Source organism: Panthera uncia, assembly GCF_023721935.1.
Source record: "Panthera uncia isolate 11264 chromosome D3 unlocalized genomic scaffold, Puncia_PCG_1.0 HiC_scaffold_8, whole genome shotgun sequence".
In the NCBI taxonomy this organism is placed as follows: domain Eukaryota; kingdom Metazoa; phylum Chordata; class Mammalia; order Carnivora; family Felidae; genus Panthera; species Panthera uncia.
Window position 1 is genome coordinate 16,926,097 of NW_026057586.1, and position 13,498 is coordinate 16,939,594.

A 13,498-nucleotide genomic window follows, 5' to 3' on the forward strand; every position below is an offset into this window, starting at 1 on the left:
ATCATTTCACGCGTCATAATAGATATGGCATTGTGATATGAAAAGTCTCGAAGCAGTTCTAATTCATGACCTCCGAAGCAGATCATTCAGAAACTCTTGTATTCAAATGGTCATTACCAACAAATTATGGGGGACGCAGTTCAGCTGAAGGTGGGAACAGCAGTTGAGGTGCTAGGTCTCACGGCCATGAGACTGTCGGGGTTGGGGTTTTCAAAAAGAGTACCATTAATCCACCCAGTAGTCTTTTGACTTTGTGACAAAAACAACTGCCTGGGGCTACGATGCAATTTATGAAGGAAGTCATTCGATAATATTTACCAACTGCCAATCCGCACTCTCCTAAGGATGTGGGAGGAACACTGGTGTTTCTCATCGTTGGCTATACTTAAGAATCACACGAGGGCATGGCAGTTCATCAAAAAGCATAAACCTACACTAAAATCGGGCCAATACAGAGAAAATGAACATGGCCCCTGAGCAAGGATTGCCGCAGATTTGTGAAGCGTTTTGTATTTTTCTTTTGCATCCGTGTGAGATGATGGATGTTGACTAAACTTCTTGTGATAATCATTTGATATATGTCAGAGCATCATGCTGTACACCCTAAACTTATACAGTGCTGTGCATCCGTTGTATCAACATGAAATCGGAAAAAAGTTAGACCTACCATTACCTCATGATCCAGCACACCCACTTCTGGGTCTCTAGCCAAAAGAATGGAAAGCAGGACTCAAACAGATTCATAGGCTCATTATTCACAGTAGCCAAAAGGCGGACAGTCCAAATGTCCATTAACAAATGCACTGATAAACAAATGTGGTATATACAGGCAGTACAATATTATTCAGCCTTGAAAAGGTAGGAAATTCTAACACACGTTACAACATGGATGAGGTTAGAAAGCATGACGCGTAAGCGAAATAAACCAGTCACAAAAGGATAAATACTGCATGATTCTAATTATGCGAGGTACCTAAAAGAGACAAATTCACAGAGACAGAGGGTAGAATAGAGGTCACTAGGGCTTGCGGGGGAGAAGGGAATGGGGAGTCATTGTTTGATGGATACGCTTTTTTGTTTGGGGTAATGAAAAGGTTCCGGAAATAGACAATGACAACAGTTGCGCAACATTGTCAAAGGACTTAATGCCGCTGAGTTGTATGCTTAAAAATGGCGAAAATAGTAAATTTTCTGTTGTATATGGTTTACTACGTACACACAAAAAGAGTCACCCGAGGAACCTTAGAGACACGCTGACACCCGGCTACAGTCCTCAGAGACTCTAATTTTAATTGGTCTCAGGTGGGGCAGCAGTAGGTTTTCATATCCCTCAAGTTATTTTAATGTACAGTCAGGCTTAAGAAGGGAGGCTTAATCTCCAGGGCAGTGAGGCTCAGCCTTGACTACACATTAGAACTATTTGGGGAGTTTTACAGTACTCTGATGTCTGGGTCTTAACACCCAGGATTCTTATTTAATTGGCTTGGGGATGCTGCCTGGTCCCCGAGATTTTTTCTGAATTCTGCCTCTGATTCTAATATGCACGCTAAGGTGAGAATCTTTGCTCTGGGCACACCCCACAATCTCTGCCTTTCGTTCCACCTTTAGAGAACAAGTATTTCTGTATGTCAGTGATGCAATCAAGGGCATGGTGCAGGATGGACTTCTGATGACAGTCAAGGAGCCAAAGGCCACTTGGATTCCTTCTCTCTACTTCCACAGAGTCAGAATATTAAAAGCGGGAGAAGCAAAGACCAGTAGAGGGCCCAGGAAAAAGGGGTCCATCCAGTAGGCTCACTCTTACAAGAGAAAGGCTCTTTATTCTTCCTGTAGGCGTCTGGCTCCCACTCTGGACAGTGCTCCCTGCCCTGTCCCCAGTCCCCCTTTGAGTTCCCCTTCCTCCCCAGGAGGGGCTCAGAGCTGACCTGCTCAGCCAGGGTCCCAAAGAACCAGGGCCGTTGAGAGTACCTCAATCAAGGGACCATACTGCTGGTGCAGGAAAAATTGGACAGCTTACCTTAAAAGAACATCGAGATGGTAGGCACACACTGTCCTCTGAGTGATCCTGACTTAACCCTCAGCCAATCTTCTGTCACTTTTCTCTCCCTTACTATTTGTATTTCTGTTCTATACAAATGCTGGCTCACTCTGCTTATTAGGTCCTGTTGTATCCTGCTATTTTGTTTGTGAACGCCTGACTCCGACCCTTGGTCCTTGGAACCAAGGCCAACTAGACCAGGGGCGGGATGGGGATTTAGTCATGAAGCTGAAAGGCAATGTGGGATGAGGGTGGCATCTAAAGACAGGAAGTACGGAGAGAGCAGACGGGGCCAATCTGCTCTAGGCCTCACAGCAAAGTAGTGGTTCCCTATTAGTCTGTGTCATTTCATCAACATAGAATCCCGCCATAAGGATTTTGGCGTCCCTCACTCAGTGGTGGTAAGTGCCTTTAATGTCCCACGTGTAACATTCCCCTCTTCCATTTATGTGGCCCTTGGGAACCAACCAGACATTGACTGGCAAGGGGACCTGGAGTTTCAGATCCTGGCTATCCCTTCAGACACAGCTGTCAAGGGAAACAAAATATAAAACAGAATCTGTGTTTCCTAGGAACTTACGGTCTTGTTGAAGAGATAAATTATATAAACACGAGAAAGTAGCAAGGCAAAGTTTTTGTTTCTGAGAGAGAGAGAGAGAGAGAGAGAGAGAGAGAGAGCATGAGTGGGGGAGAGGGGCAGAGAGAGAAAAGGAGAAAGAGAATCCCAAGCAAGCTCCAGGCTCAGTGCAGAGCCCAATGCAGGGCTTGTTCCCACGACCCTGGGATCATGACCTGAGCTGAAGTCAAGTGTTGGACGCTCAACTGACTGAGCCACCCAGGTGTCCTCAAAGAAAGGTTTTGGATCTTAGGATTTCTGTATTATCAGCGTATTATAGCTAAATAGTTTTCCAGGGACTTATCAAAGGCCTAGAGATGGGCCAGGAAGAAAGAGAAATAAACTAGGATTAGGAATGGTGGGCCCAGAGAGTTAAAGGGATCTGAGCAATGGAGGCATGATTATTTCCTGGATACTAATGGTATAATTGATACATTTTTAAAAATGTGGCAGCCACGACCACTCCTACCTAGTTAATGACATTAACCCCTGCATGTGAACCCACTTAGGCAGAAAGGAGGTTAACTGCATTTGCCTCCAGAGGTGACCTGTTCTGTCTTCTGGGGTGACCGATGGAGGACCTTAGCAGACTTTCCCAAAGATGAGTGATGGATTCAAAGTTCCTGATGGCTTTGAGTTTGGGAATTCCTTGGGATAGTGTCCTGAACACATATTTGGTGGGTCGGACTGGGGGAGGGGACTAGACCCTAAGTCCCCTTCCATCGTGAGGTTTTGAGTAGAAAGGCACTAGGTCCCAGAGGGAGGAGAACATGTGATCAAAGACCAGCCAGGGAGGGTAACTGCAGCTGCTCCAGGATCAAGTTAAGCCACTTAACATGTAAATGCAATTCATTAGTGTGAGGCAGAGGGGCGACGTTTAAATGACTGACGGATCAAGTTGTACCATATTCGTTATTTGCTAAAATCAGATTTTGGGAACAAGCATGGCTATTTCAGCTGAATGGACATAGTATTAAATTAACATGCGAGTGATATTTATTTGTTAGAGGAAAGGTGAGAAGAAGTACCTGTTTAGTTGACCAATAGCTTGAATCATATTTAAGGCCTTTGAAACATTAGTTACATGCTAAGCCTTGTATGCTCATTATTCATTTGTTCTGTAAAGCCTTGTCGGTGAAAACTTTTCTCTGAAACATTTTTGTAGGGGGCTAGTTGACCCTATGAATAATTCACAGTGAATTAGGAATATGGATATGAATAAGGGCATTTATTTAAAATACTCTATAATTTAAATTTTTCGTCGGTGACCGTAATGAATTTTATTTCGTGGGGTTTTGCTGTATATAGAGCAGAGCTCTTAAGCTCCTGGAAATTTTGTAAAGTTTATTTATTTATTTATTTATTTTAAGAGAGACAGAGACAGCACGGCTTGGGGAGGGGCAGAGAGAGAGAGGGAGAGAAAGGGAATCCCAAGCTGGTTCCACGCTGCCAGCACAGCGCTAGACGCGGGGCTCGAACTCATGAAATCGGAAGATCATCACCTGAGCCGAAACCAGGAGTCGGCCGCTTAACTGACTGAGCCACCCAGGCTCCCCTCTCCTGGAAATTTTTTTTTTTTTTTAATTTTTTTTTTTCAACATTTATTTATTTTTGGGACAGAGAGAGACAGAGCATGAACGGGGGAGGGGCAGAGAGAGAGGGAGACACAGAATCGGAAACAGGCTCCAGGCTCCGAGCCATCAGCCCAGAGCCTGACGCGGGGCTCGAACTCACGGAGTGCGAGATCGTGACCTGGCTGAAGTCGGACGCCCAACCGACTGCGCCACCCAGGCGCCCCTCTCCTGGAAATTTTTATGATATCTTAATATAGGTAATCAATGGTTATTTCGTGCTAATGAGAATAGCTTCACGCAAGTACACACGTAGTCTCCCGCTTAACGCTGTACGCATGGAATGTCAGCGCTAAAGAGAACTTTGGCTGACCTAGCCCAACACCTTCAGTTTCAGAGGAGAGCCCTGTGGCCTAGAGAGGTTTTCTGCCCCTCTTGAACCTCTACATAGTAGTTCTCAGTCTGTGGTCCTTGGACCAACAGCGTCGGTTCTTTAGAAATGCAAATTCTCAGGCCCCACTCCAAACCTACAGACTAGAAACTCTGGGATGGGACCAACAATGTGCAGTTTAACAGCCTCCCCGGTGATTCCGATCCACCTGAGTCTTTAAGAACTACTCCCCCACACCTTGGCTTTAAAATGTCTTGGGGCAATAACTTCCCTTAGATCACTCTCAGCCACACAGAGAATTACTTCCTGTTTTATGTCTAAATTTATCTCCCTAAAGCTTTGAAGGGCGTGTCACACAGTCTTCACAATGTAGAGACACTTCTCTTACGTTCTTTTATGGGTAACAGTGCAGGATGGGTCTCAGCAGAAGGGGAAGCGAGCCAGCCGAGAGACGAGATGAAGGCAGCTGGCAGTGGGCACGGTGTGGGGAAACGAGGACTGATCTTCCCTCCGTCCTCATTCCCGTTAATTTGATAATTTGGTAATCCAAGAGCCACTCCAGAGAGGAGGAGCACAGCACAGTTTAGTTTGGGGTCTGAGTTTCTAAGACAAATAACACGGAATCGAGGGAGTATGGAGGCCGGGGGGGTGGAAACTTAGGACATACGTAGTAGAGAAGATGGGAGCCTAGAATACCAGCTGACGTGGCTCCAGAAATTGTCTGAGTAAAAGCAAGACAGAATCGGGAAGGGTCCGACCCTCTGGGAGTTGAGCGTTGTTGACAAGCTAAAAAAAAAAAAAAAAAAAAGGCTCCATGTGGACTGGCTGTGATTCATGGCTTGATTCTGCTGCTCCCCACCCACGCCTGCCAACTCAGTTAGCAGAGAAGTCTAGGGATTCACGATGCCCAAGAAATGGGGGATTCCTATGCCAAGGGAGCCACGTGAGGCCACTGTTTCTGAGGTCTTCGCAATGCTGTCTGGAAGGACTGTGCAGCGGGTGGTCATTGTTCCGTCTGCCTAGACTAGAACTCCTGTCTCAGAAATACTGCTTCTCAATGTGTGGTTCTGTGGGAGCCCCCAGACTCTTACCAATCTGTTTCTTTAACTCAGTAATTGTCTGGAAAGGCATCTTCCCCAAACTTGGCCAGTCGCTGGAGTTTCTGACCTTTGACCAGATGAAGAGGGTTCCAGGCTGTGTCATGTGGCAATGCTGTGAGGTGTAAATCTGAGCTGTTTGGTGGCCATGTCCCCAACAGCTGCGTGGAAGCAGGCAGTAATGTGGTGGAAAAAAGTGACTGGTACACTGAGAAGAAAGGATCACTGGTGCCCCAGTCTCTGACTGTGGTCGTGCCTGAGCCCGGCTCACATCTGCCTTTCCTGCAGTTCAGTCGGCTGAGCCAACAAATTCCCTTTTTTGCAGTAGGGGAGGGGGGAAACTGTCTTCTACCCTCCTAGGTTCAGTACTTGGGACCAGCAAACGACACCGACAAAAGACAAATGAACAGTAGAAAAGGTTTATTTTGCATGCACAGGAGAACCATCAAAGAAAGGAGCTGGTTTATTAAATGGTTAAAGGATTCATATACTGAACTTAGTAGAAGAAAGGGAGGGGGGAGAAAAGGCTTCTTATGGGAAAAACAAATAGGTTTTCTTTTTTTTTTTTAGTATCCTTTTTTTTTTTTAAAGTATTTATTCTGAGAAAGAGAGAGAGAGAGGGAGAGGAGAGTATGTGAGGGAGGAAGGGGCAGGGAGAGAGGGAGAGACAGAGTATCCCCAGCAGGTTCTGAGTTATCAGTGCAGAACCTGTCTTGGGACTCGATCTCACAAACCGTGAGATCGTGACCTGAGCCTAGATCGAGTCTGGTGCTTAGCCGACTAAGCCACCCACCCTTAAGATCCCTTTTGAAATTTACAGTAGAAACATTATGAAAATGGGAGAAAAAGGTAGCGTCAAAAATGGTAAGTAAGTCACTCTTAGAAAAGATTTGTAACTTTGCAAATAGGTTTCTTTAGGAAAGGCAGACGGGTTTTAGGAAACAAGATGAGGAAAAGAAAGTGTGTGATAAAGTGTGTCTGTATAGGTATGAGTGGTCTTTCCATCTTCAGGGTCATAGAACTGTCCTGGAGAAGGGATTTGGAGTAAGTTTATTATTTTTTTTTTTTAATTTTTTTTCAACGTTTTTTAATTTTATTTTTGGGACAGAGAGAGACAGAGCACGAACGGGGGAGGGGCAGAGAGAGAGGGAGACACAGAATCGGAAACAGGCTCCAGGCTCTGAGCCATCAGCCCAGAGCCCGACGCGGGGCTCGAACTCACGGACCGCGAGATCGTGACCTGGCTGAAGTCGGACGCTTAACCGACTGCGCCACCCAGGCGCCCCTGGAGTAAGTTTCATTCATGTTCTCCCTTCTGGGAGTAGATGGGCCCCGAAGAGGAATTTATGGCATCCTTACTTCCCAGAAGTTCCTGCTTTTAGTCTGATAGGGGAAGTTCTTAGAACATCTGCCGAGTCTCAAATGTCTTCAGCTTAAAATAATCAGTATGCCCAAGTGGCGTATTTTGGTGCGGCGTATTCCTTTTTTTTTTTTTTTTTTTTAGTTTATTTATTTGAGAGAGAGATAGAGAGCACAAGCGGGGGAAGGGCAGAGAGAGGGAAACAGAAGACCTAAAGTAGGCTCCAAGCTGACAGCAGAGGGCCTGATGTGGGGCTCGAACTCATGAACCATGAGTTCATGACCTGGGCCGAAGTCAGATGCGTAACCGACTGAGCCACCCAGGCGCCCCTTAACTTCATTTGTTAAAGAGCAGTTTTAGGTTTACAACAAAACAGAGGCAGATACAGAGATTTCCTGCATACCCCTTGTCCCCACACCTATATAGCTTCCCCATTATCAACATCACTCACCAGAATGATGCATTTGTTAGAACTGATGAATCTACTGTGTTGTATCATAAGCACCAAAAGTCCATAGTTTAGGGGTGCTTGAGTGGCTCAGTCGGTTGAGCATCCTACTCTTGATTTCAGCTCAGATCAGGTCATGATCTCATGGTTGGTGAGATCGAGCCCTGCCTCAGGCTCTGAGCTGGCAGCAAGGAGCCTGCTTGGGATTCTCTTTCTAACTCTCTCTCTTTCCCTCCTTTGCTCTCTCTCTCAAAATAAATAAATAAACATTAAAAAAATTCCATAGTTTACTTTAAAATTCACTCTTGGTGTTGTGTATTGCATGGGTTTAGACAAATGTATAATGACATATACCCAGCATTATAATGCAGAGTATTTTCACTGCCCTAAAAAATCCGTGTTCCTATTCATCTTTGGCAACTACTGATTTTTAAAAAAATTTTTTTTAACGTTTATTTATTTTTGAGACAGAGAGAGACAGAGCATGAACAGGGGAGGGTCAGAGAGAGAGAGAGACACAGAATCTGAAGGAGGCTCCAGGCTCTGAGCTGTCAGCACAGAGCCCGACGCAGGGCTCGAACTCACGGACCACGAGATCACAACCTGAGCCGAAGTCAGACGCTCAGCCGACTGAGTCACCCAGGTGCCCCACTACTGATTTTTTTTTTTATTATCTCCATGGTTTTGCCTTTTCCAGAATGTCATATCATTGGAATCATACAGTATGTAGCCTTTTCACGTTGGCTTCTTTCACTTGATAATATGCCTTTAAGGCCCTTCCATGCCTTTTCATGGTTTGATAGCTGATTTCTTTTTAGTGCTGAATAATATTCCACTGTCTGGATGTACCACAGTTTATTTTTCCACCCACCTATGGAAGGAGAGCTTGGTTGCTTCTAAGTTTTGACAATGTTGGACTTTGCTTCTAGAAATTTTTTGCCAGAGGATTTTATCACTGTAAGTAACTCATATCCACTTATTTGTACAATATTAACCAATATTAACCAGTGTTCTTTTTCTGGATAGCATGTTACTATTCACTCTATGGGTTGCTTATTATTCCATTTAGATGTTCTGACGTTTTATGACATATTCCATTAAGGGTGTCTCTGGAAGAAATTGCTTTGTTTTTTGTTTTTGCCTGGAAATAGTATTGGCAGCTCTACAGCCTTGAGCCTGAGGTCATTTGTAACATCGGTTGGACCAACCGTAACTCAGCTTCATCCGCAGTGGTCTTCAGAATTCAGCAGTGGCCTCCTAGCTCTGGTGACTTAATATTTAGGTCATTGGTCAAGTGAGTTTTAAACATCTTCTGTTTAATTGAATGCTTTAGACCTACTTGCTTCACAAGATGTTTGGGAACAGGCGTATCCCTAAAATATGGAGTAAAGAGAGATCAAGGCAGAGAAAGCTTAAAGGCTCGAATCGTATCATTCCTGAGTGCCCAGTTGCATTGCGTCTATCTAGCAGCAAATGAAATAACATGGACTCTGAGTTTTGACTGCAAACTTTTGGTTTCACCCTGTTATGTTTCCTCCCTTTGTGGTTAGCTGCTTGGGAGGGGATTTCCGGAGATGTGGGCTATGTAGTTTGTTTCCCAAAATATTTTGCATTGTTTGGGGTGAGAAGGTGTATGGCCTACACTATAGTACCTAGATCTCAGACAGCTAATACAATATATAACCATAGGGGCGCCTGGGTGGCTCCGTCGGTTGGGCATCTGACTTCAGCTCAGCTCATGATCTCACAGTTCGTGGGTTCGAGCCCCACGTCGGGCTCTGTGCTGACGGCTCAGAGCCTGGAGCCTGCTTCGGATTCTGTGTCTCCCTCTCTCTCTGCCCCTCCCCTGCTCACGCTCTGTCTCTGTCTCAAAAATAAATAAACATTAAAAAAAAATTTAAAAAAAGCAATATATAACCATAATCATATGAGTGTAATGTGCCTTGGTGGTGACACGTTCTTTCATCAGAAAAGAAAGCTTTAAAAAAAACACATTCTTTTCAAATTTGGTAAAATATACATAATACAAAAATTTACCATTGTGACCATTTGTAAGTGTACAATTCAGTGGCATTAAGTTCTCGGTTTTGGGCGACCGTAGCCACAATCTAGTCCCAGAACTTTCGCATCATCCCAAACAGAAGCTCTGTATCTGCTGCAGAGTAACTTCCCATTTCTCCCTTTCCCCCTATCCCTGGTAACCTCCTTGCAGCTTCCTGTTTCTATGAATTTGCCTATTCTAGATTCCTGATGTAAGTTGAATCATACAATATCTGTCTGTCTATTTCTGGCTTGTTTAATTTAACATGATACTCTCTAGGTTCATCCATGTTGTAGCATGTTTCAGAACGTTCTACTTTTTGAAAGCTGAACGATACTCCATTGTATGTATATGCCACATTTTATTTATGCATCTGATGGTGGATACTTGGGCTGTTTCCACCTTTTGGATATTGGGAGCCGTGCTGCTGTGAACCTTATTGTACAAGGATCTCACTGAGTCCCAACTTCCAACTCTTGTGGGTATTTACCTAGGAGGAATTATGTTGAACTTTTTGAGGAGCTGAAGAAAGGAAAACTTTTGAACCATCATCTTTTTTTTCTTCACTAACCACAAGTTGGATCTGCAGGCCTCAAATGTGATAGGACAGAATGTCTAAGATTACACTGATGCCACTCGGGTGCACCCCACAGCCTGTGGGATGCTCTAGAAGCCGGTCTGGTATTCCTGGTGCCTAATTCCTGACGATAGGGGGAGGCAGTTCACTTTGGGGTGTCCTGTCTGAACCCACGATATTTCCTTATGAGGAGCTCTATCTGTGTCTTTTCCCGAGAGGACCCTGATTTTCAGGACAACTCTCCAACTAACCCTGCATCCTTGGATTGATCCAGATTGGGGCCTATATAGAACCGGACTAAATCTCAGGGTTGCTTCAGGCAAGGCTAGGAAACCACGCCCCTCTTCCTAAACATATTCATCACCAACCACTTTTTATTCCTCCATGGCACTCGATCCTCTTCCGTTTCTATCTCTGCTGCCACCATCCCGGGCCAAGGTACCCTCATCTCTCTCGTGAACTCCTACGACAGCATCATGCTGGTCGTCCCCCGTGCACGCTTCTTTGCACTGTAGCCAGAATGATCTTTCTGAAGTTCTGATCTGATCATATCACCAACAGGGTTTTGGCAGAGGGGACGAGACAGGATGATTATAAAGTTCATGTGGAGAAGTAAATAGGAAACAACCAGGACGTTTTTGAAAAACAAGAGTAATGAGAAGAGACCAGCCCTTTTCAAATATCAAAACAGATTTAAGAAGCCATAAGTACTCACGTGGTTTCACATCACACATGGGTAAGCAGGTCAATGGAACAGAATACAGGACTGTAAAAGAAACCCAAAATAGATGAGAACTTAAATTATAATGAAGATGGCATTTTGAATCAGTGGGAGAAATTTGATTTTGACTAGTTGGGTGTTGAGACAAATGGGAAAAAAAAAAATTGTTTCCTTAAGTCATGCATCACACTAAAGGAAGTCCCAACTGTATCAAAATTTTAGATACTATTTTATTTTATTTTTATGTATTGTTTTAAAGTTTATTTTTATTTTGAGGAGTGTGGGCATGTGTGTATGTGTGAGCGTGTGCGTGAGCGGGGGAGGGGCAGAGAGAGAATTCCAAAAAGGCTCCATGCTGGTAGCACAGAGCCCGGCAACGCGGGACCCGATCCCACCAACCCTGCGAGCCTGACCTGAGCCGAAATCAAGAGATGATGCTCAACCGACTGAGCCACCCCAGAGCCCTGAGAATATTTTAAAAAGTGAAACCATAAAAATATAGGAAAAGAATTCAGGAGAATGTCTTTACATTGAGAGTAGAAAGGGCCTTCTGAATATGAAAAATCTCAGAAGATTTGAAAGAAAAGATTGGTGAATTTATGTAGACACCAACGAAGATTTTGTTCGTGGAGAAATAGCGTGGTGCAAGGTGCAAGTGACAAACTGGTAAATATATTAGGACAAGGGGTACTATTCACATATAAAGTACTCATAATTTAAAAAGATGAATTATCAACAGAAAGATGGGCAAAGAATATGGATAATTCACAGACAAAAATCATTCAAATGGGACACTTCTTTTTAAATGACAGAAATGCACTTAAATAACAGATTAATCCTAATCCAACTATTAGATTAGCAAATAAAAAATTCTGCTACTATATTGTGTTTCAAATCTGGTATCTCCCATAAGTTTTCACTCTTATGTGGATCCTGAGAAACTTAACAGAAACCCATGGGGGAGGAGAAGGAAAAAAAAGAGGTTACAGTGGGAGAGAGAGCCAAAGCATAAGAGACTCTTAAAAACTGAGAACAAACTAAGGGTTGATGGGGGGTGGGAGGGAGGGGAGGGGAGGTGATGGGCATTGAAGAGGGCATCTTTTGGGATGAGCACTGGGTGTTGAATGGAAACTAATTTGACAATAAATTTCATATAATAAAAAAAAATCTGGTATCTCATATATTGCTGGGAAGAATATAAATTTGCATAATTATTTGAAGGACAATTTAACAGTATCTATCGAAATGAAAAACGCACTTACTGTTTGATCTAACAATTCCATTTCTAGAAATTTATCTGAAAAATATGAGACTCACACGGATGCCATGAGAACATTCTAGAACAAGTTATTTCTTCTGACAGGGGAGGGTACACAAAAGACTTTCAGGAAGGAGTCATCAGTGGAAGAGTAAAACATCTGACACTTTCTTAGCCAAGATAGAAGAAATTCTCCACCATCAGCCAATGTCTGATACAGTACATGTATGTACATATGGATGGTTGAAAAGATTTATCTACAGCAAAAACTATTGCTTGCTGAGTTCTAAGGCTGGAGAGAGATATACTCAAGATTTCTTCTGGGACCAACGTTAATTTTTACACGAATTACCCTCCAAAAATTACCCATATTTCCTTGTCCATGAGTAACTCACCCCCACATCAACCCAAGAAAGGAGCTATAATTATTCTCATTTACCCAAGGAGTTTCAGAGAGATAAAATGTGTCCAGGGCCACACATTTAGGGCAGATATGCTAATGAAAGTGGGTGGCGTTTCACAAGTTAGTGCGTAAGTAATTCTTACCAGTGGCCTAAGCCATCACAATAGATTGGGAAGCCCACACTTGAAATAGCTTTGAATAAACAAACCTAAGGAAATAGAGACTCTCTAATCAGGTAACCAGTAATCCCTTACTTACAAAGTACAAGAGCACCTTGAATATTAAAGGGGATGTCCTCTTACTAAATAAGAGGATGTCCTCTTATTAAAGGGGATGTCTCAAAATGGAGTTTGATGTCTTTTACGTAAGCACTTGCCCCTCTTTGCATTCTCTTTAAAATGCAAATATTCTCCAAAGTTAAGTCATGCAGTACCTAACTCTATAATGAGTATGCTTATCACAGACTTTCCTACTCCAGTCTGAACTAGAATAGAGAAATATGGGGCTAAATCTAATTACATGACATGGTGAACAGATCGCTGATTGTCCTTCGGTGTCTTCGTGATTTTTGTCATGTGGTTCACTGGCTACTTGCATGGGGTGAGGGTAGGGGGTTGTCGTTAAAAATGAAGTTATATGGCCTTGAACTCAGACCCACTTAGTCCGAATCTCTGAGAATGGGTCCCTAAATCCTGCATTTGAACAGAGCCCCAGGAGATTCAGATGCATGGTGAAATTCAAAACTAACTGCTTTAGGGGCACCTGCATGGCTCAGTTGGTTAAGCATCCAATTCTTGATCTCGGCTCAGGTCATGATCTCATAGTTCATCAGTTCGAGCCCCAAGCCGTGCTGTATGCTCTTAGTGCAGAGCCTGCTTGGGATTCTGTCTCTCCTCTCTCTCTCTCAAAATAAATAAAGAATCTTAAGAAAGAAAGAAAGAAAGAAAGAAAGAAAGAAAGAAAGAAAGAAAGAAAGA

The 13,498-nt window shown here is 43.6% G+C and overlaps 1 non-coding gene across 1 annotated transcript; it reads left to right on the forward strand.

The window, feature by feature from the left end:
* Positions 1-410: 410 nt before the first annotated feature.
* On the forward strand, positions 411-517 carry LOC125914936 (U6 spliceosomal RNA). Its single transcript, XR_007455490.1, has one exon. It is a non-coding gene; the product is annotated as a U6 spliceosomal RNA (small nuclear RNA).
* Positions 518-13,498: the final 12,981 nt, after the last annotated feature.